General features: G+C 40.9%; 1 long non-coding RNA gene across 1 annotated transcript; it reads left to right on the forward strand.

The window, feature by feature from the left end:
• Window positions 1–21,646: 21,646 nt before the first annotated feature.
• LOC134214544 (uncharacterized) lies at window positions 21,647–22,381 on the forward strand. Its single transcript, XR_009979823.1, has 3 exons — window positions 21,647–21,750; window positions 21,822–21,977; window positions 22,044–22,381. It is a non-coding gene; the product is annotated as an uncharacterized LOC134214544 (long non-coding RNA).
• Window positions 22,382–25,640: the final 3,259 nt, after the last annotated feature.

Raw genomic sequence — 25,640 nt, forward strand, 5'->3', positions numbered from 1 at the left:
TCCTACTTTTTATTTCTGCTTTCCTTTCTTTCCACACGGTATTTTTTTCTCTTAACAACATAATTGCTGTTATCAATTTCCTCATGCTCCGTTTTCTTCTTTCTATCTTGTTTTCTTCTTCTTCTTTCTTTCTTAACTCTTCACTCTTGTTTTTCCTGTCTCCATTATTCTTTCTTTTTTCTTCTTTCTTCTTACTTCTTTCTTCTTTATTTTCTATTCTTTCTTCTTCCTTCTGCTTTTTTCTTCATTTTTCTTTCGAATATCTTCTATCTTTCTTCTTCCCTTTATCTTTTTTCTTGTTTTTTATTCCTTTTTTCTTCTCTTTTCTTTCTTCCTTTTTTTCTTTCATCTTTTTTCTTCTTAATTCTTTCTATGTTTTTCTTTCGTCGCTCCTCTTCTTTCTTCTGACTTTTTCATCATTTTTCTTCCGTATATCTTCTATCTTGTTTCTGCTTTCTTTTTTCTACTATTCTTTTTCATCTTTCATCTGCTTTTCGCTTCTTATTTCGTAATTCTTATTTATTGGTTCAAACGGCGTTTATAATTGGTGCATTACTGAACAGCAAACTTTTTAATTTTACTGCAATACATTGGTATGTTTTTTTTTTCAAAAATAGGGCTTAGGCATATTTCAATTACTTTTTAGTTTCTTTGAGGTAACACTTTTCGACTTCCTTCTTTCTGCTTTCTTCTTCTATTCCTCTCCTCCCATCTTCGTTCTTTGTATATCCTTCTTTTCTCCTTCTTTCCTTTTTCTCCTCTCTTCTATCTCCATCATTCTTTTTCTCCTTTTCCTTTCTTTCTTCCTTCTTTTCTCTCCTTTCTTCCTCTTTTGTTTCCTTGTTCCTTTATCATAGTGTCTTCTTTCCTCATTCTTCATTCCTCCTTCTTCCTTCTTCCTTCTTCCTTCTTCCTTCTTCCTTCTTCCTTCTTCCTTCTTCCTCCTTCCTCCTTCCTTATTCCTTCTTCCTTCTTCCTTCCTCCTTCTTCCTCCCTCCTTCTTAATTCTTCCTTTCGGCTTTCGAGCCTCTTGAAAGGAGGCTTCCGAGCCTCTTGAAAGGAGGCTTCCGAGCCTCTTGAAAGGAGGCTTCCGAGCCTCTTGAAAGGAGGCTTCCGAGCCTCTTGAAAGGAGGCTTCCGAGCCTCTTGAAAGGAGGCTCTGAGTTCTTGAAAGGAGGCTTCCTGAGCTCTTGAAAGGAGGCTTCCGAGCCTCTTGAAAGGAGGCCTGAGCCTCTTGAAAGGAGGCTCTGAGCCCTCTTGAAAGGAGGCTTCCAGCTTCTTGAAGGAGGCTCTGAGCCTCTTGAAAGGAGGCTTCTGAGCCTCTTGAAAGGAGGCTTCTGAGCCTCTTGAAAGGAGGCTTCTGAGCCTCTTGAAAGGAGGCTTCTGAGCCTCTTGAAAGGAGGCTTCTGAGCCTCTTGAAAGGAGGCTTCTGAGCCTCTTGAAAGGAGGCTTCTGAGCCTCTTGAAAGGAGGCTTGAGGCCTCTTGAAAGGAGGCTTCTGAGCCTCTTGAAAGGAGGCTTGAGCCTCTTGAAAGGGAGGCTGGCCTCTTGAAAGGAGGCTTCTGAGCCTCTTGAAAGGAGGCTTCCGAGCCTCTTGAAAGGAGGCCTGAGCCTCTTGAAAGGAGGCTCTGAGCCTCTTGAAAGGAGGCTTCTGAGCCTCTTGAAAGGAGGCTTGAGCCTCTTGAAAGGAGGCTTCTGAGCTCTTGAAAGGAGGCTTCCAGGCCTCTTGAAAGGGAAGCTCTGAGCCTCTTGAAAGGAGGCTTCTGAGCCTCTTGAAAGGAGGCTTCTGAGCCTCTTGAAAGGAGGCTTCTGAGCCTCTTGAAGGAGGCTTCCGAGCCTCTTGAAAGGAGGCCTGAGCCTCTTGAAAGGAGGCTTCTGAGCCTCTTGAAAGGAGGCTTCTGAGCCTCTTGAAAGGAGGCTTCCAGGCCTCTTGAAAGGAGGCTCTGAGCCTCTTGAAAGGAGGCTTCTGAGCCTCTTGAAAGGAGGCTCTGAGCCTCTTGAAAGGAGGCTGAGCCTCTTGAAAGGAGGCTTCCTGAGCCTCTTGAAAGGAGGCTTCCAGGCCTCTTGAAAGGAGGCTCTGAGGCCTCTTGAAAGGAGGCTTCTGAGCCTCTTGAAAGGAGGCTTCTGAGCCTCTTGAAAGGAGGCTCTGAGCCTCTTGAAAGGAGGCTTCCGGGCCTCTTGAAAGGAGGCTCTGAGCCTCTTGAAAGGAGGCTTCCGGAGCCTCTTGAAAGGAGGCTTCCAGGCCTCTTGAAAGGAGGCTCTGAGCCTCTTGAAAGGAGGCTTCCAGAGCCTCTTGAAAGGAAGCCTGAGCCTCTTGAAGGGAGGCTTCCGAGCCTCTTGAAGGAGGGCTTCCAAGCCTCTTGAAAGAAGGCTTCTGAGCCTCTTGAAAGGAGGCTCTGAGCCTCTTGAAAGGAGGCTCTGAGGCCTCTTGAAAGGAGGCTTCTGAGCCTCTTGAAAGGAGGCTTCTGAGCCTCTTGAAGGAGGCCTGAGCCTCTTGAAAGGAGGCTTCTGAGCCTCTTGAAAGGAGGCTGGAGCCTCTTGAAGGAGGCTCTGAGCCTCTTGAAAGGAGGCTCTGAGCCTCTTGAAAGGAGGCTTCTGAGCCTCTTGAAAGGAGGCTTCTGAGCCTCTTGAAAGGAGGCTTCCGGGCCTCTTGAAAGGAGGCTTCCGAGCCTCTTGAAGGAGGCTTCTGAGCCTCTTGAAAGGAGGCTTCTGAGCCTCTTGAAAGGAGGCTTCTGAGCCTCTTGAAAGGAGGCTTCTGAGCCTCTTGAAAGGAGGCTCTGAGGCCTCTTGAAAGGAGGCTTCTGAGCCTCTTGAAAGGAGGCTTCCGAGCCTCTTGAAAGGAGGCTTCCTGAGCCTCTTGAAAGGAGGCTCTGAGCCTCTTGAAAGGAGGCTCTGAGCCTCTTGAAAGGAGGCTTCCGAGCCTCTTGAAAGGAGGCTTCCAGGCCTCTTGAAAGGAGGCTTCTGAGCCTCTTGAAAGGAGGCTTCCTGAGCCCTCTTGAAAGGAGGCCTGAGCCTCTTGAAAGGAGGCTTCCGAGCCTCTTGAAAGGAGGCTTCCGAGCCTCTTGAAAGGAGGCTTCCGAGCCTCTTGAAAGGAGGCTTCCGAGCCTCTTGAAAGGAGGCTTCCGAGCCTCTTGAAAGGAGGCTTCCGAGCTTCCGAGGAGGCTTGAAAGGAGGCTTCCGAACCTCTTTTCCTTCATTCACCGTGCTGGTTATGGTAAGCAAGATTAACTAGGTTTTGATTTAAATACTGATCGCCATGTATATTATGTACAACACAAGATTTTAGAATCAAAAATTAAACAATTATCAAAAGTTTAACATTAGGTTTTTATTTGAATTGTAATACATCCGCATTTTCGTCCAAGGTACCCCCAGGGGTACATGGACCCCAGGTTGAGAACCACTGGTCTACCTGAAAATTTAGAACTAATGGTCAGTTGTCAGACTTGTAAGGTCTTATACAATATTTACGTAAGAATCGTGCAATTTAACATATGCGCAGTGTCAGCGACTGCAACCAGGGATGTTGCGACGTTATCGGCCGTACCTGCCGGAGAGAAGGGCCAAATGTCAGCGACTGCAACCAGGGATGTTGCGACGTTATCGGCCGTACCTGCCGGAGAGAAGGGCCAAATGTCAGCGACTGCAACCAGGGATGTTGCGACGTTATCGGCCGTACCTGCCGGAGAGAAGGGCCAAATGTCAGCGACTGCAACCAGGGATGTTGCGACGTTATCGGCCGTACCTGTGCTTCTATATTCCACTTTTGGAATCAAATAAAGTAGGCGATGATCAAGGGAGTGATGGAAATTTTGATAAAAACAGCAGGGTAAAAACTTGATAAATAGTATTTCTTTTATTTGCGGTTTGAAAAATAATAACAATTTGATTTGTTGCTTTTTCCGTTTCTTAGCTTCTCAGTTGGTTGATTTTTGTTTCACAGTTGGTTGTTTCTCATTGGCGATCCAATCTTGAATGAACTCTTGCTCTGGATGTCACGGCTTTTATAGCGCCGCTCCGGTTGACAGGACATAAAACAAGGGCCTACTTGATCATTTCGGCTACCGGTGACTACTTTGATTGCATGTTATATCCAACATTCTCCGGGGCGGCAACATAATTTGCTTTGAGTAGTATAATTTTACTTATTGGTCTGGTGAACACTGATCTTGAAGTTCGTACTACAACTGTTCGGACTTTTCCATCAAGTCCTCGTATCACGTTCTCAATCAAACCCTTTGGCCAGCATCCACGATTCATGTTTTCGTCTATAATCATAACAAAATCTCCTGTTCTGTATTCGTGATAGTTACGATTATCCTGCCACTTGTGCCTTTTCAACAACTCAGGTCGGTACGCGGAAACCCATTTTCGCCAAAACCTATCGGCATAAATCTGAGCGTGTTTGTAAGCTGATCTGGAATTTAATTCGCATTCATGAAAATCATGATCGTACTGCATAAAGTTATTACGTCCAAGGAGTAGCATATTCGGTGTTATTGGTTCAGGATCTTGAGGGTTGTCGGAAGTGTTAGTCAACGGTCGATTATTCACAATGTTCATTACTTCACATAGTGTTGTCCTGAGTACCAAATCAGTAGGATGTCTTTCCTTCAACATTGCGTTTAAACCGGTCTTGACAGTTCGCACTAGTCGTTCCCAACAACCTCCAAAGTGTGGAGCACCGGGTGGTATAAACTGCCATTCAATCCCTCTAACGCTCAGTGTCTCTTCAATAGTTGGTTGATGTAATTCTTGTACCAGCTTTTTAGTTCTTTGTTTGCGCCAGTAAAATTTGTTCCATTATCTGTTAGAATCTTCTTAGGAACACCGCGCAATGCTATAAAACACCTTATTGCCATAATACAACAGTTGGTATCCAAAGATGGCACTGTTTCTAAAATGAATAGCTCGACTGGTCATACATGTGAAGAGCACGATCCAACGTTTTCAAGACGGCGTCCTATTTTAATTATCAATGGCCCAAAATAGTCTATTCCCGTATAATTAAATGGAAACACGAACGGAGTAGTTCGAATTGGTGGCAAATTACCCATTTGCGCTGTAGTTGGTTTTGCTCTAAGTTCACGACATCGAACGCAGGATTTCGCCAATTTCTTGACTTGTGATTTTAGTTTCAAAATTCTATATTGCTGCTGTATGTTGTTCACCACTGTTTCCACACCTTGATGTCCATTAGCTATGTGGTACATCCGAATCAATAACTCCGTGAAACTATGATTGTCTGGTAATATAATAGGATTGTTCACGTCAAATTGTCTACCCTCTTCTTGGATTCGACCTTGCATTCGAATAACTCCGTCACATAAAAAAGGAGAGTAGGCACGTAGACGACTTGATACTTTCACGAATTTATTCATCTTCAAATCCTGCATTTCTTCCGTGAATACTTCTTGTTGGACTTTCTTATACCACGCTTTACGTGCTTCATCCATGTCGTGAACATCAATGCTTAATTTTTCAGGTTTTTCTTTTTTTGGTAGTGCTAATATTTTCCTCATTTTTAAATAATATGCTGTAGTTCTGATGAGTCGATGATAATCAGAAAATCTTCGGATATCTGGTAACTTCACTGATACTTCTGATGATACGTGAAAACAACTTTCAGATTGAACAACTATTTCTGCCAGGAAATTTACTTGTTCCACAGGCGACAAAGGAACATCTTCCTCAATCGGCCATGATTCACGATCTTGGGATAAGAAAACTGGACCCTTCATCCAATCGTTCATATTTTCAAATCTTGATGATTTCGTCGCATGATCTGCAGTATTGAGATGTGATGGAATCCAATGCCACATTCCTGAATGATGTCCATTATCTTTGATTGCTGTCACTCGAGATCCAATAAAAGCTGTCAATTTCTCTTTCGTCTTCAACCAGCTTAAACAAATTCTTGAATCAGTCCACAAATGAATAGATGTGATTTCAACATGCAGTTCTTCTTGTACAGTTTTTGACATCTGACTAGCCAACACACAACCTTGTAGTTCTAGTCTAGGAATCGTTTGAGATTTCAATGGAGCTACTCTGGACTTGGCAAATACTTGACAAACATGTGATTTTTTGTTGAACCAATGAACCATGTAAATCACACATGCAAATGCGTTGTCACTTGCATCGCAAAAGGCATGAATTTCAATGCTACCAAAAGAGGGAAGTCCAGGAAAGTGATATCTTGGTATTCTAATCTCATTCAATCTTGTTGTTTCATTCAGCCACTCCTTCCATCTTGAAAAAATACTATCAGGAAGAAGATCATCCCATTCAGTCTGTAAACGCCATAACTCCTGGAACATGATCTTGAGATGAATTGTTATCGGGCTTAACACGTTCAACGGATCGAATATTCCCATCATAAATTTCAGTAATTCTCGTTTTGTAGGAATCTTATTGCCCGATCGCAGCTCGGTATCTAGTTGTGGAAAATTCAATGGAAATACAAATTCATCGGTGTCAAGATTCCAACATAGTCCAAGAATACGAACGGTCCTTAATTCTCCTATATCTGCTCGCAAAGAGTGATCAATTGATTCAACTACTGCTTTCGAGTTGGAAGTAAATTTGACTAGCTTGAAACCACCATAATCATGAGCCATGATCACCTTTTGAATTAATTCAATTGCTGCCTCTTCTGTATCTTCGCAATCGAAATAATCATCGACGTAGTGTTGGTCCACGATTGCCCGTTGTACACCAGGTAGACGTTCTTCTAACTCATGAGCATTGAAATTCTTGATGAATTGGGCTATTGAAGGTGAGGATACAGCTCCAAAAATCATAGCTACCATTACATAAACTTCAGGAGGGTCAGTACGATTCATTCCCCGCCAAAAAAATCGTTGGGAGTCTTGATCCTGCACACGAATAAGTACTTGATGAAACATTTCTTTGATGTCCGTTGTAAGAGTAATCTTCGTTTTACGACCTCGCATCAGAACAGCGATTAACGGGGGAACAAAATCTGGACCTTTCAACAGCAAATCATTCAAAGAAAATCCATTTGACTTAGCCTTCGCATCCATCACTAATCGAAACTTATTCGCACTTTGTACACTGAAATGCGGTAGGTACCATGTTTTTGAAGATTCTTCTAGTTCATCTGGATTCAGCCTTCTTGCATATCCTTTATCGACATAATCTTGCATTTTCTGACAGTATTGATTAGCAAACTTCGGATCCGAATCCATTTTCTTCTCCATTATTTGTAATCGACGGAGGGCTTGAGCCTTGCTGTCAGGGAATTTAAAGTTGTTGAACTTGTACAGTTGACCAATTTCGAAACGATCGCCACAACGTTTCAGAGATCTTCTCATGATGTCTAAAGCTCGTTCATCCTCATCGGAGATTTTAGGATCTTGACGAGTGATTCCGAAATCTTCAATTTTGTAAATTTGTTTTATCAAAGATGTTAGTTCGTTGTCTTCATTATTTGAACATAGAAAAGCATGTAATTGTTCCTCGGGTTTGTAAACATTTGGATCAATTTCACCATGAATAGTCCATCCGAGATGACACCGGGAGAGTTGCAAACCATTGATAGAATATTGAATGGTTTTCAGTGGAACTATCAAACCAGCATTGTTTGATCCGATCAATAGAGCCGGCGAAGCATCCTTAATAGCAATCAGTTTGTCTTCATCGAGTAATGGATAGAGGCTTTTGATATAGTCCACGTTTAATTTCACAGTTGGCAAGTTGATATTCTTAATTGTCCGAATGTTATTCACATCATACCATTTCGCATCATCAGCTTGTCCAGAAATTTGTAGTTTCAGCATCATTGATTCATCATCTCTGCGGGATATTCCATTCATCCAACGGTACGAAACTGGTTGAATTTGTCCGGATAGGCCCAATTTTATAGCAAGCGATGTATCCATCATGGAGATAGAGGATCCTTCATCAAACAGAGCGAATACGTAGTGGATTTTTCCCTGACTACGAATGCGAACCTTGCAGACACGAAGCAGAGTGTTAGAGTTTTTTGAATTAACGTTACACAAATCTTCAGGAGGTACAGGTCTTCTTTCACGGTTATAAAATGAATTCTTCGGTATTTCGTCGGTGTGTACTAACTCATGATGGTTCTTTCCACAGATTGTACAAGTTTTTCTAGATTTGCAGCTTCTCCGGTTGTGGTCAGTTTCCAAGCACACATAACAAACCTTACAATTCCTTGCGATCGTACGACGTTGCTCAACAGAAGATCTGGCGAATTTGACGCATTTTGCTAAGCTTTTGTGATCAGAAGAACCGCATACAGGACATTTTTGAATAAATTCCTCATTGCCACGAGAGTTGATATTGAGAACAGGTTGCCTTGGTTTTGAGCTCAGCATTTGCCTCTTGTTGAAAGTTAGAGAGTTGATACTGGCAAGTTGATTCTCCATTTCATCCTCCAACCACAGAGAAAATGCCTCGAAATCAATTAATTTATTTTCTCTCATCAACATTGCTTTATGACGAATACACATTTGTTTACTGAAACTAGGCAGTTTTTCAGCCAGATGTGAGATCAGATCAGGATTCATTAGGTATATTTCGGCTTTCACATTCTTCAAAGCGATCGATGTACCAACCACAGCATTATAAAAATATCGAAAAGATTCAATGTTGCTTTCTTTGACGTATTCTAGATTGCGAAGAATGTCTAATCTGTTGGCCACAATCCATTCCGTTCGTCCAAAATTTGATTTTAACATTCTCATGATTTGATCTACGTTTTGAGGTGCAGTTAACAAAGATTCCACAGCCGTGCGAGCCTTTCCTTGTAAAGCTTTGTTGAGTCTTCTCAAATTATCACCATGGCTCAATTTCAGTTCCTTTGTTGAAGTTTCAAATTCGTTAAAGAAAATTGGCCAGTCCATAACGTTTCCAGAAAAGGCAGGTAAATCTTTGATGTTGCGATGCTGTAATGCTTTGAACGCTTGCGATAAAACATCCGCCATTCCTCGTGGACCAGCAGCACATTCAGATTCGGCTATAACATTTGTTACAGGCGCTGGCGCAAGTTCAGCAATCGACCCAGCATCGGAATCCAAATTGATCGGCACATTCGCATTTTGATTTACCCAATCTTGAACACGTTTCAACGAACTACAGCTTGAGATCTCCGAATTCGATCTTAGCTCGTGGATTTGAGCTTCTCGATCACGTCGTCTTTTCAGAAATTCCGCTTTCTTCTGTTCATTTTGCAACTCCAACTCCTTCTGAATTTTTAGTGCTTCCAAACGTTGTTCTGCTAGTATTCTGTCTTGTTTCAAAGATAATTGAAGTTCTTCTTCTTCGATGCGATTAGCCATTTCTAAAGCTCTTATCTGACTTTGCGTCTTGCTTACCCGAGATGTGCGGGATAATGCTGAATGGTGACTATCGGCACGGATGGATGCAGCGTTTCCAACTTGTAATTGCGGATCGCCTTGAGAAAGTTCGTTTGGATTGATATTTCTACTAGTACTGGGTGGAGGTGTTCGTTGCATATTGCTATTGCTCTTTATTCCAGGAATTTTACAAACAAAGTTTTCGTATTTCTTTGGTACAATGTGTCTTGATGGACGTGCAGATCTTTCCATATAAACGGTTCAGTGGTTTTCGAAGGACCAAATGTCAGCGACTGCAACCAGGGATGTTGCGACGTTATCGGCCGTACCTGCCGGAGAGAAGGGCCAAATGTCAGCGACTGCAACCAGGGATGTTGCGACGTTATCGGCCGTACCTGCCGGAGAGAAGGGCCAAATGTCAGCGACTGCAACCAGGGATGTTGCGACGTTATCGGCCGTACCTGCCGGAGAGAAGGGCCAAATGTCAGCGACTGCAACCAGGGATGTTGCGACGTTATCGGCCGTACCTGCCGGAGAGAAGGGCCAAATGTCAGCGACTGCAACCAGGGATGTTGCGACGTTATCGGCCGTACCTGCCGGAGAGAAGGGCCAAATGTCAGCGACTGCAACCAGGGATGTTGCGACGTTATCGTCCGTACCTGCCGAGGAGAAGGGCCAAATGTCAGCGACTGCAACCAGGGATGTTGCGACGTTATCGGCCGTACCTGCCGGAGAGAAGGGCCAAATGTCAGCGACTGCAACCAGGGATGTTGCGACGTTATCGGCCGTACCTGTGCTTCTATATTCCACTTTTGGAATCAAATAAAGTAGGCGATGATCAAGGGGAGTGATGGAAATTTTGATAAAAACAGCAGGGTAAAAACTTGATAAATAGTATTTCTTTTATTTGCGGTTTGAAAAATAATAACAATTTGATTTGTTGCTTTTTCCGTTTCTTAGCTTCTCAGTTGGTTGATTTTTGTTTCACAGTTGGTTGTTTCTCATTGGCGATCCAATCTTGAATGAACTCTTGCTCTGGATGTCACGGCTTTTATAGCGCCGCTCCGGTTGACAGGACATAAAACAAGGGCCTACTTGATCATCTCGGCTACCGGTGACTACTTTGATTGCATGTTATATCCAACACGCAGTTCTTCCTACATATTTTAACAGGTTCTTATACAGAATTGACCTTTCGCGTCAAAAATATTTATTCGCTCAGTCGATTCTTCATTTTGTTTAAGGTCAACTTTCCAGAAGAACCCAGGTTTTTGACGCCTCTAAATATTTTCAGAATTTAAAACAAAAAATAAACATTGAACGAACATGAATGAATTTTTCAGACCGGTGAATTTTTCGGACCGGTTCACACATGCAGTACTTTTTCGGTTTTTGTTTTCTATTTTTAAAATAGTTAGAGGTTTCCAAAAACATGGGTTCTTTTAGGAAAGTTGACCTTAAATAAACCAAAGAATTGTCTCAGACAATAAAACGAAATACAATTTTTGACGGGAAAGGTCAATTGGAAGAAAATCTGACATCCGCTGGTTGAGTGTTGATGAACAGCTATCTTCAAATTTTCGAACATCTATTCTACCTGCAACTGACAATGTTGTGATCGACTATGATCGATGTAGAAAATCTCGTGAGTGCATTTCACCGCAATACAATTTTGTGCCTATCCTCCTGATACTATTTGCATCTCGTAACCCTAATAACCATAACGGCAATAAAAACCTTATATCGCTGTATTATTCTTAAAACACAACGCCACAAGAACCATTCACACATCTCATCACTGTTAATGCTTCATCCATGGCAAATGAAGTATGGTCAATTTAGATGCCAGCAAAGCCTGCCCGTTGAGAATCGTTTGGTTGGTATTATAAACGACGCTCAAATGCAAACGATTGAAACGGAATTGGAACCATATGCAAGGCACTGAAGGACTCCTTCGCGAAGCTTTACTGCTGGCTTTATAGGTTTATTTGCATCATGCAATAGCCAATAAACAACCAAGGTATACTGATGATTATCGTCATTAGCATAGATGGTGGTAGTGCATTTTAATGACACTTTGCCAACTGTTGCGTAATCGAACAGAAAACTTTGAATATATGTTCGATGGAGTCCCAAAGTGGCTCCACATCTCCAGAATCCCTGCTACACAATCTATAATCTAGTTATTTTAGGTAGGGGATCGTAGTAGTGTGATATGTAGCTAGGTTGTGTAAACTTTGCGTCTGCATGTTGAAATGATGGATTTTTTCAGTTTATTATGAGGAAAACATTTTAAAAAGCATGTTGGACTCCCATATCCCTTTTGTATCTTGTGCAGTTTAAAATAGTGTAATGGGAAATAATGTTAGCCTAGGATGTTGGCAAAAAGGTTGAAATAGAAGGTTGAAATACTCTTTACAGATACGTATTTCGACTTCAACTGTAAGGCCGTCTTCAGTGTCTCGTACTTGACACGACTTAGTCTGTAACTTTTTATCAAAAGCAGATAATCTGGATCAAATTGTCTACCGAATCAACCACAAATTCTATGATGTCCCCAGCCACGGTATCAACCCAATAATGTCCTCCGAGTATTTTCCTTTCATTTGCGTCTCAAATTCTGGCATACGAGATGTTGTAGGATCTCCAAATTGTCTTGAAGTTTGAGTCAAATGATCTTCCAAATCAACCACGCCTTTCATCATGCCCCAGCCGCGTTATCAAGCCAACCATGTCCGCCGAGTATTTTCCTTTCATTTGCGTCTCAATTCCTGGCATATAAGATGTTGCAGGATCTCCAAATTGTCTTGAAGTTTGAGTCAAATAGTCTACCGAATCAACCACAACTTCCATGATGTCCCAAGCCGCGGTATCACCCCAACCATGTCCTCCGAATATATGATTTTAGTTTGCGTCTCAAATCCTGGCATATGAAACTGTGTAGGATCTCCAAATTGTCCCGGAGTTTGAATCAAGTGGTCTACCGAATCAACCACCACATCCATGATGTCCCTAGCCGCAGTATCACCCGAATCATGTCCTTCGAGTATTTGTCTGTCATTTGCGTCTGTATGTTGTAGGCAAGGATGTTAACGATCATTCAGTAAATTGCGTTCGATCATTTAGTAGTTTGTCAATAACACATTCCAGAAGCTTAATTTCAAAATATGTTGTATGGTGGACTTCTAGTGTGAAGGTTTTTCTACAACTTTGCCTAATGGTTCGTTATTAGAATTCAACTAATGACGGAGGTAGAGCACTAGTTACAGTAACTTAAACTAAATGATTGAAATTTTGTTATCATTTAGTCTAAGTTACTGAAACTATAGCTATAACTCCGTTACTAGTGGAATTCAAACCACGAACCATTAGGCAGAGTTGTAGAAAAACCTTCGCACTAGAAGTCCACCATACAACACATTTTGAAATTCAGCTTCTGGAATGATTTATTGACAAACGACTAAATGATCGAACGCAAATTACTGAATGATCGTTAACATCCTTGGTTGTAGGATCTACAAATTGTCCTGCAGTTTGAATCAAATGTTCATGACGCCTGTTAAATGATCCTATTAAATGATTCAGTGCAAACTATACATATTCATTATGTAATGATACAATTTGTTTCTCAACAAACATGAATCAACAATCGCAATTCCAATTACCCAATTAGAAACAATCGCAATAAACGAATCGCTTCGAAATGCATCATAAGTGGATGATAGGCTTGAAATCAAATTCATCATTGCGCTCAGTAAGTTCAAATTACAAATGATAATATTTTGAAACTCATTGAACAGGCTGGTCCGACTGCCATGTCACTTCACCAAATAAGGTAGGTAACAAATAATTGCGTCGCAGTGAAGGTTTAATAAATTCAGCAAACTTCAATGCTTCAACTTTAACTATATCATCGTCGTGTCGGTCGTTAATGTCGCCTCCAGCCATCACCGTCTATACTCTCACTGTGTTTGCCACCATTCACGCCCGTTTTTGTAATTATATTTTCGCGCGCACATGGTAAACACACAGTGTCGCACTCATCATCCACACCATGAGTTCCCCGACGCTTGTTTGCATATGCGTTATGTTCGGCCGGCATAGGCACGTTGTTGGCACAGAAGAAGTGGCAGGTAGGTGGAGTCAAAATTAAACAGGGGCCATAAGCAATTTGGCAATTTTCACTATGCGAATCGGATAGGGTGGTTTAATTCGATTGTCGCCTGCTGATGGCTGATTTTTACGATTTTCACTACCGAACCGGGAGGATGATGGTGAGCTGAACGCTTGATGCCTGATGAAATTTATGGCGCCGATTTACTAGTTGACGATGGGATAATGGGTTGAGATAATTTCGATGATTCGGTAATTTAAGAACTGGTTGTTCCTATGAATGTTGTTGAATCTGAAGATTGGCGAGGATATGGTTGAGTCAATTCAGTTTTCCCACCTTTTCATTCTGTTCTGACTACGTGCCTTGTCCATCGTCCCATCCCGGTCCCTCAATAACTTAGGCAATTCATGGTTATTCTTCTTTCTCCATGATCCATCTTCTATATCATTGCCTAATTTATCTAAATTGCCCAGTGTTTTTTTATTAAATCAATTTTCCTATGTTTTTATAAATTGTCTCGATGAATCTTTCATAACGTATTTTGTTTGTCCATTTCTCCATATTTCTACTCAACTGATAATATGTAAACCAAATGTATCATCAGGGCAATACAAATATTGTGCCATTTAAATCTGAATATATAAAAATAATTACACCATTTTGCACACCACAACTCTGACGATGACGCCCAACCCACCACTTAGTCCGTCAATCAAAATCCCATTCGAAACATGATATTTAAACAAAACGTGAATGGTATCATCCCGTTAATTTATAACCATCGAACGGCGATACAAACGGCTCGGCTGGTTGTAAACCCAAATTGACCATATGGGTAGTTCAAAAAAAAACTCAAAGAAGGCTTACCACAGTGGAAAACCAATACGTGGTAGAAAAAAAAGAAGTCCCTGCGGTGACGATATACAAACACTGGAAACCCCGAGACCGAAACTCGCATTTGAGGTACCCGTAAATATCGTTCGTCATCATCATCATCATCATACTGCAAATGATTAACTTCATCGGTTTTGCCAAAGTCTTTTTTTGCAAACTGCAAAAACACATCTCTAATAATTATAATTTGCAAACATTTATTATAAACTGCTTAATTACGGGAATACCGTACCGGTGGATATGGCCGGGCCGGATCGAAAGGACTGCTCCTGACGAGGCTGGTAAATACCGACTACAACCGAACCCGAGTGTGCATAAGCACTCGACCATTAAAGAAAAGTGCTAGGCGTTTTGCCTTTCCGGTGAGGTGAATCGAAGGGCTGTAAGATCACTCCGAAGCATTTTCGGTACAAGGATTTCTATACTAATATACTAATCGGGGGATGACAAATTGAGTTGATGTTCATATGCGTTTGTTTGTGAGAAAGATAAGTCTTGCTGGCATTACCAGATCCGAAGATTTTATTGTCGGTGTAGCACCAACTTAGAATTCGGAAGTCGGGACTTCCAAACCGAAGTTTTATCTGTCAAACTAATTGATGCGTTGTTTAGCGCATCTTTAGACGAATCCAGCGCACTACTTCCGAAGTTGGGAAAGTTGCCTGTATCTTGAGAAAAATGCAACTTCGGTATAAAAAGCGTTCTAATTTTTTTTCCGGATAGACAATATTGAAGGTTTGTTGGGCGCTATCGAAAATTGTAAAGTGATCAGAATAGTTAAAAGTTAATTCTTAATAATTATCATCCTAATATTGTTTCCAATGCCAAAGAAAGACTTCATTGCTGTAAGGTAGATGATTCCTGATTTTTTTATATGGCGTGCGTCGTTTTGCGAATGCTATCGAGAAGCCGTCAGCTCAAGTGGCCACCTGAGAACACCTGGAGTAAATATGCTATTTTTTGCCAATCGCGTCAATTTATGTTGTTTGTGGAGAAAATAATAAAAAAAAAAACTTCTTTTCAGCAACAGACGTGATCACTACGTCCTACAAACATCGTCCCATCGAAGGTTCGTTGTTTAAAATGTGTGAAAATGCGTGACCTCATTTCTGTAGAAAGGACTAAATGCCAATGTTTCGCGCCAATCGATGCTGCCGATCTGCAGAACAAAACGAACTTCTACAGACAACTCAAAGCCTTCGTAGATAAAATTCCAAAGGAGTGATATCAAGATCTGTAAATTGCGGGCTTGGTAGTCATATGGCTACTGCTTCTGCCTCATACGCAGGAGGTCGTGGGTTCAATCCCAGGTCCGTTCCATTCTCCTACTTTGTATCTTTCTCTTTATTTCTCATGTTTTAACAATCTCTAGAACTGGAAATGGACATCCATACCGTTTCCTTTACTATTCCTATAACTTCAACTTGAGTATTCTAACAGTAATCTGCTAGAATTGGAAATGAACTATAGAGCTAGTTTCCCACTTCCAATTAGAAATTCCGTCAGTTACCTTCTCCTATCTATCACATTGGCAGCTCGTTAACCAAGACGGACCTCTGCCTCTCCAACCTAACCCAGAAATTCCAACAAATTCCGCATGAACTAGTGGCAAGTGCAGAGGTATATTCGGCTTGCAGTGGGCGAATGATTGCATCATCATTTCCTCCCCCTTCCCTCATTGACTTGCATTCTGACGTGGCAGGCGCCAGTATGACCGAACAAATGAGATCACCAGTACTTGTACATTGAAGATGTGTGCTAGTCCCAAGCAAACATCTGTTGGTTCCCTGTGCAAGAACAGCTGATCTGGTCATAATGCAACGTACACACCAGTCAAGCAGTTTAACGAACATTGACTCCACCCCCAAGATAACGCTTCGGTTGCTGCTTTGTTGGAACGTGTGTGGAGTTGTTCGAACAACCATTTGACAGTTGGCGGCTCGGTTGGAAAGAATTAAAACGGTTTGATTTTGGTTTGAGTTATCGGGGGTGGAGTCAAGGTTCACCGTACATGTTTGAACATTTGTAGTGACGTTGCACAAACCCCCATATATTTTTTGATGGTTGGTGTTTAGTTGGCGCTTCGGTCGTTTTTGTATGATATTGTTGGTCGAATAAATTGATTGTTCGTGCCGCTGTTGGTAAAACTTGATGGATGTTGGAATAAACGAGAGGTGGAGTCAATGTTGGTCAAACTTCTTGACCGTGTGTACGTTCCATAATGGAGTAGCAACTACGAGCAGTCAATCAAGCTCAAGCTCAAGCTCAAAGGAGTGATATCAAGATCTGTAAACTCAAACTATGAGTGCATTATGGAACGTACACACGGTCAAGAAGTTTAACCAACATTGACTCCACCTCTCGGTTATTCAAACATCCATCAAGTTTTACCAACAGCGGCACGGACAATCAATTTATTCGACCAACAATATCACACACGAACGACCGAAGCGCCAACTCGAGCACCAACCATAAAAAAATATATGGGGGTTTGTGCAACTTCACTACAAATGCTCAAACATGTTCGGCGAACCTTGATTCCACCCCCGACAACTCAAACCAAAATCAAACCGTTTTAATTCTTTCCAACCGAGCCGCCAACTGTCAAATGACACAATCCACGCACTTCTACACCAAGGGACCAAAATTTCAAACTAAAAATTAGGATCCAATATCTGTAGGACAGGCAAACATACATATTAAGGTCACTCCTGACGGAATCCAAGATTAAAAGTGCTCGCGTTTTCGGGGGCACACCACTCGATACGGAAGCAACGCACAACTGTCATTTTTATCATTTCACGCATGCTGCGACGCAGCAAAGCTAAATCAACAAAAATGACAGTTGTGCGCCGCCTCTGAATCGAGTGGTGTGCCCCCGAAAACGCGAGCACTTTTAATCTTGGATTCCGTCAGGAGTGACCTTAATTTACAAGAAAAACATTTCTTCCACTGAAAAATGTTTTCGGAACATTGTTTAATAGCCAATCAAAGTAGCAGACTTTTAGTATAAAAAAAGACTTCCTAATCATTTTTTTTATAAATGTGCTCTATCGCACCTATTTGGGTGAAAATGTATTGATGAGTACGTAATTAAATACAGTTTTCTTTTTGTGTGCACATTGTATTGCTTCGAAAATTTTAGTTTACATGAAATATTTGTACTTTAAAAACAGTGACATTGAAATGGTGTCGCGTTACGAAAATAGTCGTATAATTGATACTAGACAAAAGGTACAAACATTGGAAAAGTAATATTTCGGATTCTCTTAGTACTCATCAAGAGCTTTCTTTCCGTGTATTAAGATCCAAAATCGGACCATTTTCCATGAAGTTGCACTAGGTACAAAAATATGGTGTCGTGTTACGCGAATTGAATGTGCTTCTGTAATAAGGGATAAAAAGCTTTCGGTTTATTGATACGGTATCACAATGGTTTCTTTCAAGTAATTTAGGGCTTGTACATGAATAGCGTAACAAAATTGGGGGTGTAACGGGGTGTGTCATTTGGTAATTCCCCATACTACAAAAAATAGGTTACGATACAAAAATGTTTCGGAGTGGTGGGAAATTACAAATGTTTGGTGTTGATGACCCCTTTGGGGTCGTCCGTTAATAAGTCACGTGAAACTGAGTTTTTTTTTCGATTAAATTGTGAGGCTTTTTTAATCCTCTCTCTCTTTTCCACGCAATATCACCATGCCACTCATATCAGTAAACGTAACTAACAGTTTGCTGACGAACACGGTTTCCTTGTACCATGTCACGATCCGTCAAACTTGTTTGTGGATGCCAAGTATGATTATATTTTTTCAATGGTTCGTTTATTTGAAAGGCTCATCTGACGTGAAGCATTACGAAGCCGCAGTTATGTTTTTTAATACAAGTTTTATCTTGATTTTTAAACATATTTTTAGCTTTGAGGAACCGAAAGACTCGTGTTTTCTTTTCTCCATTTAATTTGATGATTTTTAATATTTAAGTTAATTTTCCTTTCGTTCGCTCTCACTAGCTCGGCATTTTTTATTCTTTGACCAAGATCGTCATAGCCGAGTACGTCAGCGCTCAAAGAAGATGCCGTGAACATACGTCAATTTAGTCGATATTTCATCTTAAGAACTTTAGCAGAGATTTTCACAGTCAATATCGGTGAAATAATTTAAGAGTGTTGGTCACCGGTAGTCGAAAATATAATGAATAGGTCATTGCGCGCGGCAAACCTAACCTCACTATTTTGACAGGTACTGGTCCTGTTGTTTACGTTTCGGACTTAGAATTTTTTTGATCCAAATTGAATCTGCATATTTCACGATGTTGAAGACATTCCGTACATTCCGCATTGAAATATTGGTAATTATCGATAAGTTTAGGTAATTATCGATCAGAAAATCCAAAGAATGATAGAAGTATCTGAAAATTAAAATAAAGTCGTCTGTAAACAACAGGACCAGTACCTGTCAAAAGTCGTGCGTGACGTCACTGTGCAATGGAGTATAGCGTCAGGCAAAAAACTTCACCAAACCAATGCAAGAATAAGGGCCTATCGAAAAAGGTTAACAGAGAGTTGCCGAGTGATAAATTGAAAAAAAATATTTCCATTTTATGTTAATCGAGATGAACCAGCATTTGGCTGGTTCGTTAATAAAGACATATTATATCAGGCATCCTAATGAACTTCGCTTTGACCTGAATGAATATACAATAATAAGACAATTATTTTACACCAGGATGTAAACACTATTTTCAAAATTGAGTATTTATTTTCTGAGTAGTGTTGATGATAGCGTAAAGATTGAAAATGTAGTTAAAAGTAGTGCACTCAAGGCACGACGCATACGTTCTTGTGATAAACATTGGTTGAGACATGAGACGTATTCCAATCTTTTCGGAAATAAATAAAAAGTTGAAAACAGACAACGTTCCAGTAGAAACGTAGAATAAAAACGACAGAAATATTCCTCTTCAACATTGCTGAGCTTCTTGAGCCATCATCACCTTTCAAAATGGTTAACGTAGAAAAAAGGCAATATAGAACTTTTCAGTGTAAAAAACTCACTTCTAGGGGGATCGATCGTCTGACCACGTACTTAAAAACCGATCCGGGTCATACTTGGGTGTGACTAATATAAAAATAGGAAACCCATTACCATTTAATTTGTTTCTACTGTTACTGAATATGTGATACGAATGGAATTGGTTCAGTTCTATATTTGTGCCGGTTAGTCCCTCAAACTTTAATAACTGAAACTCCAGATCGTAACCACCAACTCGAACTACAGTCAACGATAGATAATGTGATAATATTCTGTGTCGAAAATAACATGTCGCATCGAAATCGGCTGAAAATACGTATTCTATCAACGATAAGCACGTTTGCGTAACGCGACACCATTTGCCGGAGACTGTTTGTCGATCAGCGTAACGCGGCGGTGTTCATATCAGTTCAGTTATTTTCATTATAATTTCCGTTTTTTCCTGCGATTTTAATTCACAGCCTCATTTCTGTTGATGTATTCGAGAAATACTTAGAATAAATCGAGACTCCAAACCGTATACCAGAGCTGAAAAACGCAATTGCATTTCAAAATGCGAAAAAGTGCAATTCAGCGATGGTGTCGCGTTACGAAATGCAGCGCGCTATATTTATCATATTCAAAGCGAAAAATCACAAAATGAATATACTATCAGAAAGGAAATTTAGTGAGGATAATTTTACACCTGTTTAATCATATGTCCCCGAGGCTAATTTTCGAATGCAGACCTAATTTCTCGCTGAAAGTCGGCTCCTCATGGTGTCGCGTTACGCTGGAATGTGTCAAATGGTTGTTCGAACAACTTCACACACGTTCAAACAAAGCAGCAACCGAAGCGTTTCCTTGGGGGCGGAGTCAATGTTCGTCAAACTGCTTGACTGGTGTGTACGTAGCATTATGCAACGTATTATGCATCTCGAGATAAAATAGAATACTGCGGCTTCCTGCTGGTTGCTTCTCAGGTAATCGCAAGGGTCACTAAACACAACAGAGTCAATAAAAATCTTACCCACCGTATGCACCTGCCATGATAAACACTCTCCATGTACTCAGTGACTCCGGTTGCCTCTCACTAATACAATCGAACACTGCTGTCATTTCGCAAAAAGCACGTGGTTTTGTTTTGAGCGGGAAAATTCTGCCTATCTTTTAACACGGCGGCTATCTTGACGTTTACCTTCGCAGTCGAGCCTGCGAGTGTAAGACCGCCGCAGCATTCTAGAAAAAGATAAGCGCGACAATACACACCAGTCAAGCAGTTTGACGAACATTGACTCCGCCCCCAAGAAAACGCTTCGGTTGCTGCTTTGTTTGAACGTTGTTTGTTTGAAGTTGTTCGAACAACCATTTGACAGTTGGCGGCTCGGTTAGAAAAATTAAAACAGTTCGATTTTGGTTTGAGTTGTCGGGGGTGGAGTCAAGGTTCGCCGAACATGTTTGAGCATTTGTAGTAAAGTTGTACAAACCCCCATGTATTTTTTGATGGTTGGTGCTCAAGTTGGCGCTTCGGTCGCTCGTGTGTGATATTGTTGGTCGAATAAATTGATTGTTCATGCCGCTGTTGGTAAAACTTTATGGATGTTTGAATAAACGAGAGGTGGAGTCAATGTTAGTCAAACTGCTTGACCGTGTGTACGTTCCATTTGTGGGAATCGCTTACGGCTATTTTGATGAGCTATCGAGCAGCCATCTTGCATGCACAGGAAATCACTTGGGAAATGGGGAACACCCGCTGAGTGTACGCAAGACTTACCTCTGTCGAAATACGTTGTCAACTGATGCGGACCGAAGATGAAGACGTTCGAGGTCCGCTGTGCAGCGCTCCCAGTTTCATGCAGCGACTGGGCGTGCAAAGGGGTAAGATGGCGCCATACCTAAGGCCAATATACACCTCACATTCTCCCTCTACTCAAAAAAAAATGAGTGCGTTTAGCTTTTCTCTCCCTCTAGAATAACCGGTATCTACGCAATGAAAAATTTAACGACGTGCTACATTACGACCGAGATCATTACCATACTTGCATCGAAAATAATTAATTATCTTGTTTCTTCTATCTGGCTTTTTTTTGTTGGGGCGTACATCAACTTCATCCCTGGTTGATTGAGTACACGTAAAAAAAATTAATTATTCTTTCCATTAGATTTGATTTACGTGTATTATTACTCAAACCAAAATGATCTTCATTACTCATCAAATAATCATCATATCATTTTTGAATGTGATATATTTAGCGTGTTTATATGTAGTATTCCGTGTGGTAATAAAAAGTATAAGTTTTGCTTAATGGCAAAAACGTATTAAGCAATACTTATACTTTCGATACGGAATGGATTGCAAATCATCAAAACATGGCGCTAGAGGATTCGGTAAGTATTTCTATGATGTTTTATTATATCTCTAAATCTAATCAATCAAATAAATATTTATATATTCGCAGGGTATTCAAGTTAAGTGGCAGCGTGGGATTTTCTTCACTTTTCTGTGAGAAAATATTTGTAGGATTCAGCCGGCCGAAACGAACCCAACGAGGTACCGGGGGCAACCATCTCATCGGTCGATTTTCAGCCATCTTAACCTGTGTGAACCAGGAAAGGTAAGGCAATAATGTTCTTCATAATGTGCAAACAAAACTATAATGATTGAATTATTTTTATTTCAGGATTCATAAACTTTAACGTCATGAAGGGAAAAAGCATTACGGTGAGAAGATCACGGGCTCAACCGAGGGGAAGACCCATTTTTTCTAAGCCGGAAAACTCCGAAAAAGATGGCATATAGTGTCGGCTTTTGTCGTCGTTTTGCGGAATATGCCGTCTTTTTTGGATTTTCCGCTTGGAAAAACTTATGCCGTTCCCCTCGGATTCAACATTCGCGTTTAATTACGAATTTCCAACAATAAATATTCATTAATATCTAAGCTGTTGATTATGTGTACTTTTATTTCAATCTTCTCTGGAAAATGTAAACCAATATAACACTATAAACAACAATAATAAAAAACATGATCGAATCTAATAATTTTATTATTATTTTTCTTTTGACGTTCATATGACAACCGCATGGATGTTATTCAAAATCTAATATTATGTATTCGGTATTGACATGGAATGTATAAGTTTTGAATTATGGTTTTATTAAGGGGTAACTCATAACTTTCATCCCAATAACGCATATATTTTATAAAGAAAACGCAATGGCAAAAATGTATGTGTTCCGCGGAATACATTTATTAAGAAATTTTTGTTTCGTGTAGAACTTTCTTGGAAAAGGCCTTTTTATGTGTTATCGTTTTGCTGGTGTAGAAAATTCTTTCCGTGTTTGAATTGGTGTTCTTTTCACACCTAGATGGCCACTATGCATCTGAGATTAATAGTTCTCGTGACGGACGCAAGTAGCGCACAGTGTTTTGACAGTTTTGATTGATCGATTGAAATGGGTTATTACGTTATTTATTGCGCATAAGCCCCAAAATTTTATTCCCACCTTTGGGTTTCCGCGCCGAGCACTCAGCGCCAGACTCGGCGACAAGGAGATGGTGGTCAAGTTGGTACTCCTGATTTTCTGACAACTGATGTCGATTGGTTGTGTGGAGTGCACCGGTGTCAAAAATAGAGCTTTTAGCTGAAAATTTAATTGTCAAATGTACATTTTGACAGCAATATAAATGTATGAGTGAATGAAATGTGCAAATGCTCTATCGCGGAAGCAGTCGCTGAAGACAAGTGTCAATGCTTTCAGTGACGAAACGAAAAGTTTCAATGCAAAAAGCAATATCATATTTGATCATCGCCTGGTCGAGAAGAAAGAAAAAAAAATAGTTACGATAAAGGCAAAAAAACTAAAAAAAAGCTGATAAGCCGCTCGACTGAACACCGAAACGAATGGAGGATGCAGCTAAACCGTCGCTTGCGACAGCAACAAAACAGTGCGCCGCTGATAAGCTTCTGTCGAGTAACCGGAATGCAACCAATCCTGAGCTCAATGGACGGAAATGCGTCAACGAAAAAATCGCCAGAAATTGCTCAAAACCCGAGGGGGAAAAAACCAATAAACCTAGAGGAGGTTGGAATACCGTTACTCTGTTGTGGCCACTACAAGAAAAGAGTCTCACATATTCGAACAAGATGAAGATTGTTCTATAATCAGAAATAAAACTTGTGAGTATTTTTTTGTTTTTTTTTTGCTTATAAACCTCGAATTCAGTATTTTATTTGCGTTACACTGTGTACACTCAACAATAAAAATTTATTTACGTATTGATCGTTTCGGTTTGTCTCACGTAGTCCAACAGATGCGCCGGTACTCTTTTCTCCCTTGATGGTCGAACAGGTACAGTAGTTTCAGTGACCTCATCAGAATTTTCTGGTGTCGATTTGGTGCCACATTTTCTCCACTGATACACTCGTTTAGTCTGGGTGACATGTCGGCGTACCAGACGTCCATTTTCGTCACTCAGAAGTAAGCTGCCGTTATTTTCTTTGACTACTGTGTGACGAGCAGGATCGAATCTTGTTTCACCCTTAGTTTTAGAATGCCGTTCAACTATGACTATATCTCCGGGATGAACTGTGCACGGTTTTGCACCCCGTCGAGTATCCTCGGCAGCTTTTGACTTCAACTTCGCTTCGATATCTCTCGCATTTAGTATGTCTTCATCTATGTTGACCTTTCCCCGATTCACTATTGGCAATCCCCGCTGGATTTTCCTGCCATACATGACCTCTTCCGGTGCCACTTTCGTAACCGTATGAGCAGAAGAATTATGTGCATTGACAGCAGCCTGCAGCTCAACATTAAAATTATTCCCTGTAGATGATGCAGTTGACATGGCCTTGTTGACGATTTTCATAAAATTTTCGACAAGCCCGTTTTGCTGAGGAAAAAAGGGTGTCGAAAAAATCGGTTGGATACCTCTTTCAGTACAGTAACTCTTATACTCCTCGCCGTTAAAGGGAGGGCCATTGTCGGATTTCACAGCCTTTGGAAACCCCTCCTTACTGAAGACGTCATCCAAGATTCTTTTGGTGTTTTCAAAGGAAGTCGATTTTGTTGATCTTGCAATTGCGAATCTTGATCTGTAGTCAATTATTACCAATATCGAGATTCCACCAAATTTTGCGTAAGGACCGTTAAAATCGACTGCAATCGTCTCCCAAACAGTTTTTGGTACCAACGTACGCTGCATAGGAGTTGGCTTTTCAGGTCTTCCGTTGATAGCGCAGGTTTCGCACGTTTTTACCCATTCTTCGGCATCCTTCGTCATCCCGGGCCACCAGACACGTTCGCGTAAAATACTTTTCAGTTTTGCGGCCAAAGGATGTCCTTTGTGAGCTATCTCCAATGTTTTCCTTCGCAGCTGTTCAGGTATCACGTAGCAACCGAGCTTTATCAGTAAACCATCTTTCGTTGATAGATCGTTTGCCACAGCTTGAAATTTTTGTAGATGTTTTGGCCAGACTCCAGAATCCACTGCTTCGATAACCTGCTTTAATGTTTCGTCTTCTCCGATAAATTTTTTGATTTCGTCAACGGTCAAAAAACTCGTTACATTTGCTTCAATATGAGCAATTTCCCAAGGGCTCGCTGTTTCATCGAACGGATCGTCATTTCCTGCATACAGTCGCGAGGATGGATCAGCAATGTTATCTGCACCTTTAACATATTCAATGGTGTAATTATATGGGCTCAGTCTAAGCGCCCAGCCGTCTGCCCTAGTCAACGCTCTTTTCGTATTTTCGCGGGAACGATTTAGAATGAAAGCAACACCTGTTGCATCGGTCCGCAATGTGAAATGTCTCCCTAATAAAAAGTAAGAGAAATGTTCAACCGCCCAAACTGCACCGAGGGCTTCTCGTTGGTTTTGGGCGTATTTTTTTTCTGTCTCTGTCAGGGCTTTAGATGCAAAGCTGATTATTCTAGGGCTTTTACCAGCAGATTCTTGAATCAAAACTGCACCTAGTGCATTCGGGGAAGCATCTGTGTAAAGCACAGTATTCTCGTGCTCTGCAAAATATCCAAGAGCGGTAGTACAACGGATTATTTCTTCCTTTACCCTTTCAAATGATTTCTTCTGGCGTTCACCCCAGTTCCACTGTTTTATTCCAATAGTCGACCATAGAGGATTAGAAATGTCAGCAAAATTTCGTATGTATGGGCTTACGAAAGATGCTAGACCGAGAAAGCTTCGCAATTCGGACACAGTTGTAGGTTCACGGAATTTCTGTATTGCGCTGATTTTTGCATTTTCGATATGAAA

The sequence above is a fragment of the Armigeres subalbatus genome, chromosome 2, assembly GCF_024139115.2.
Source record: "Armigeres subalbatus isolate Guangzhou_Male chromosome 2, GZ_Asu_2, whole genome shotgun sequence".
Lineage (NCBI taxonomy): Eukaryota > Metazoa > Arthropoda > Insecta > Diptera > Culicidae > Armigeres > Armigeres subalbatus.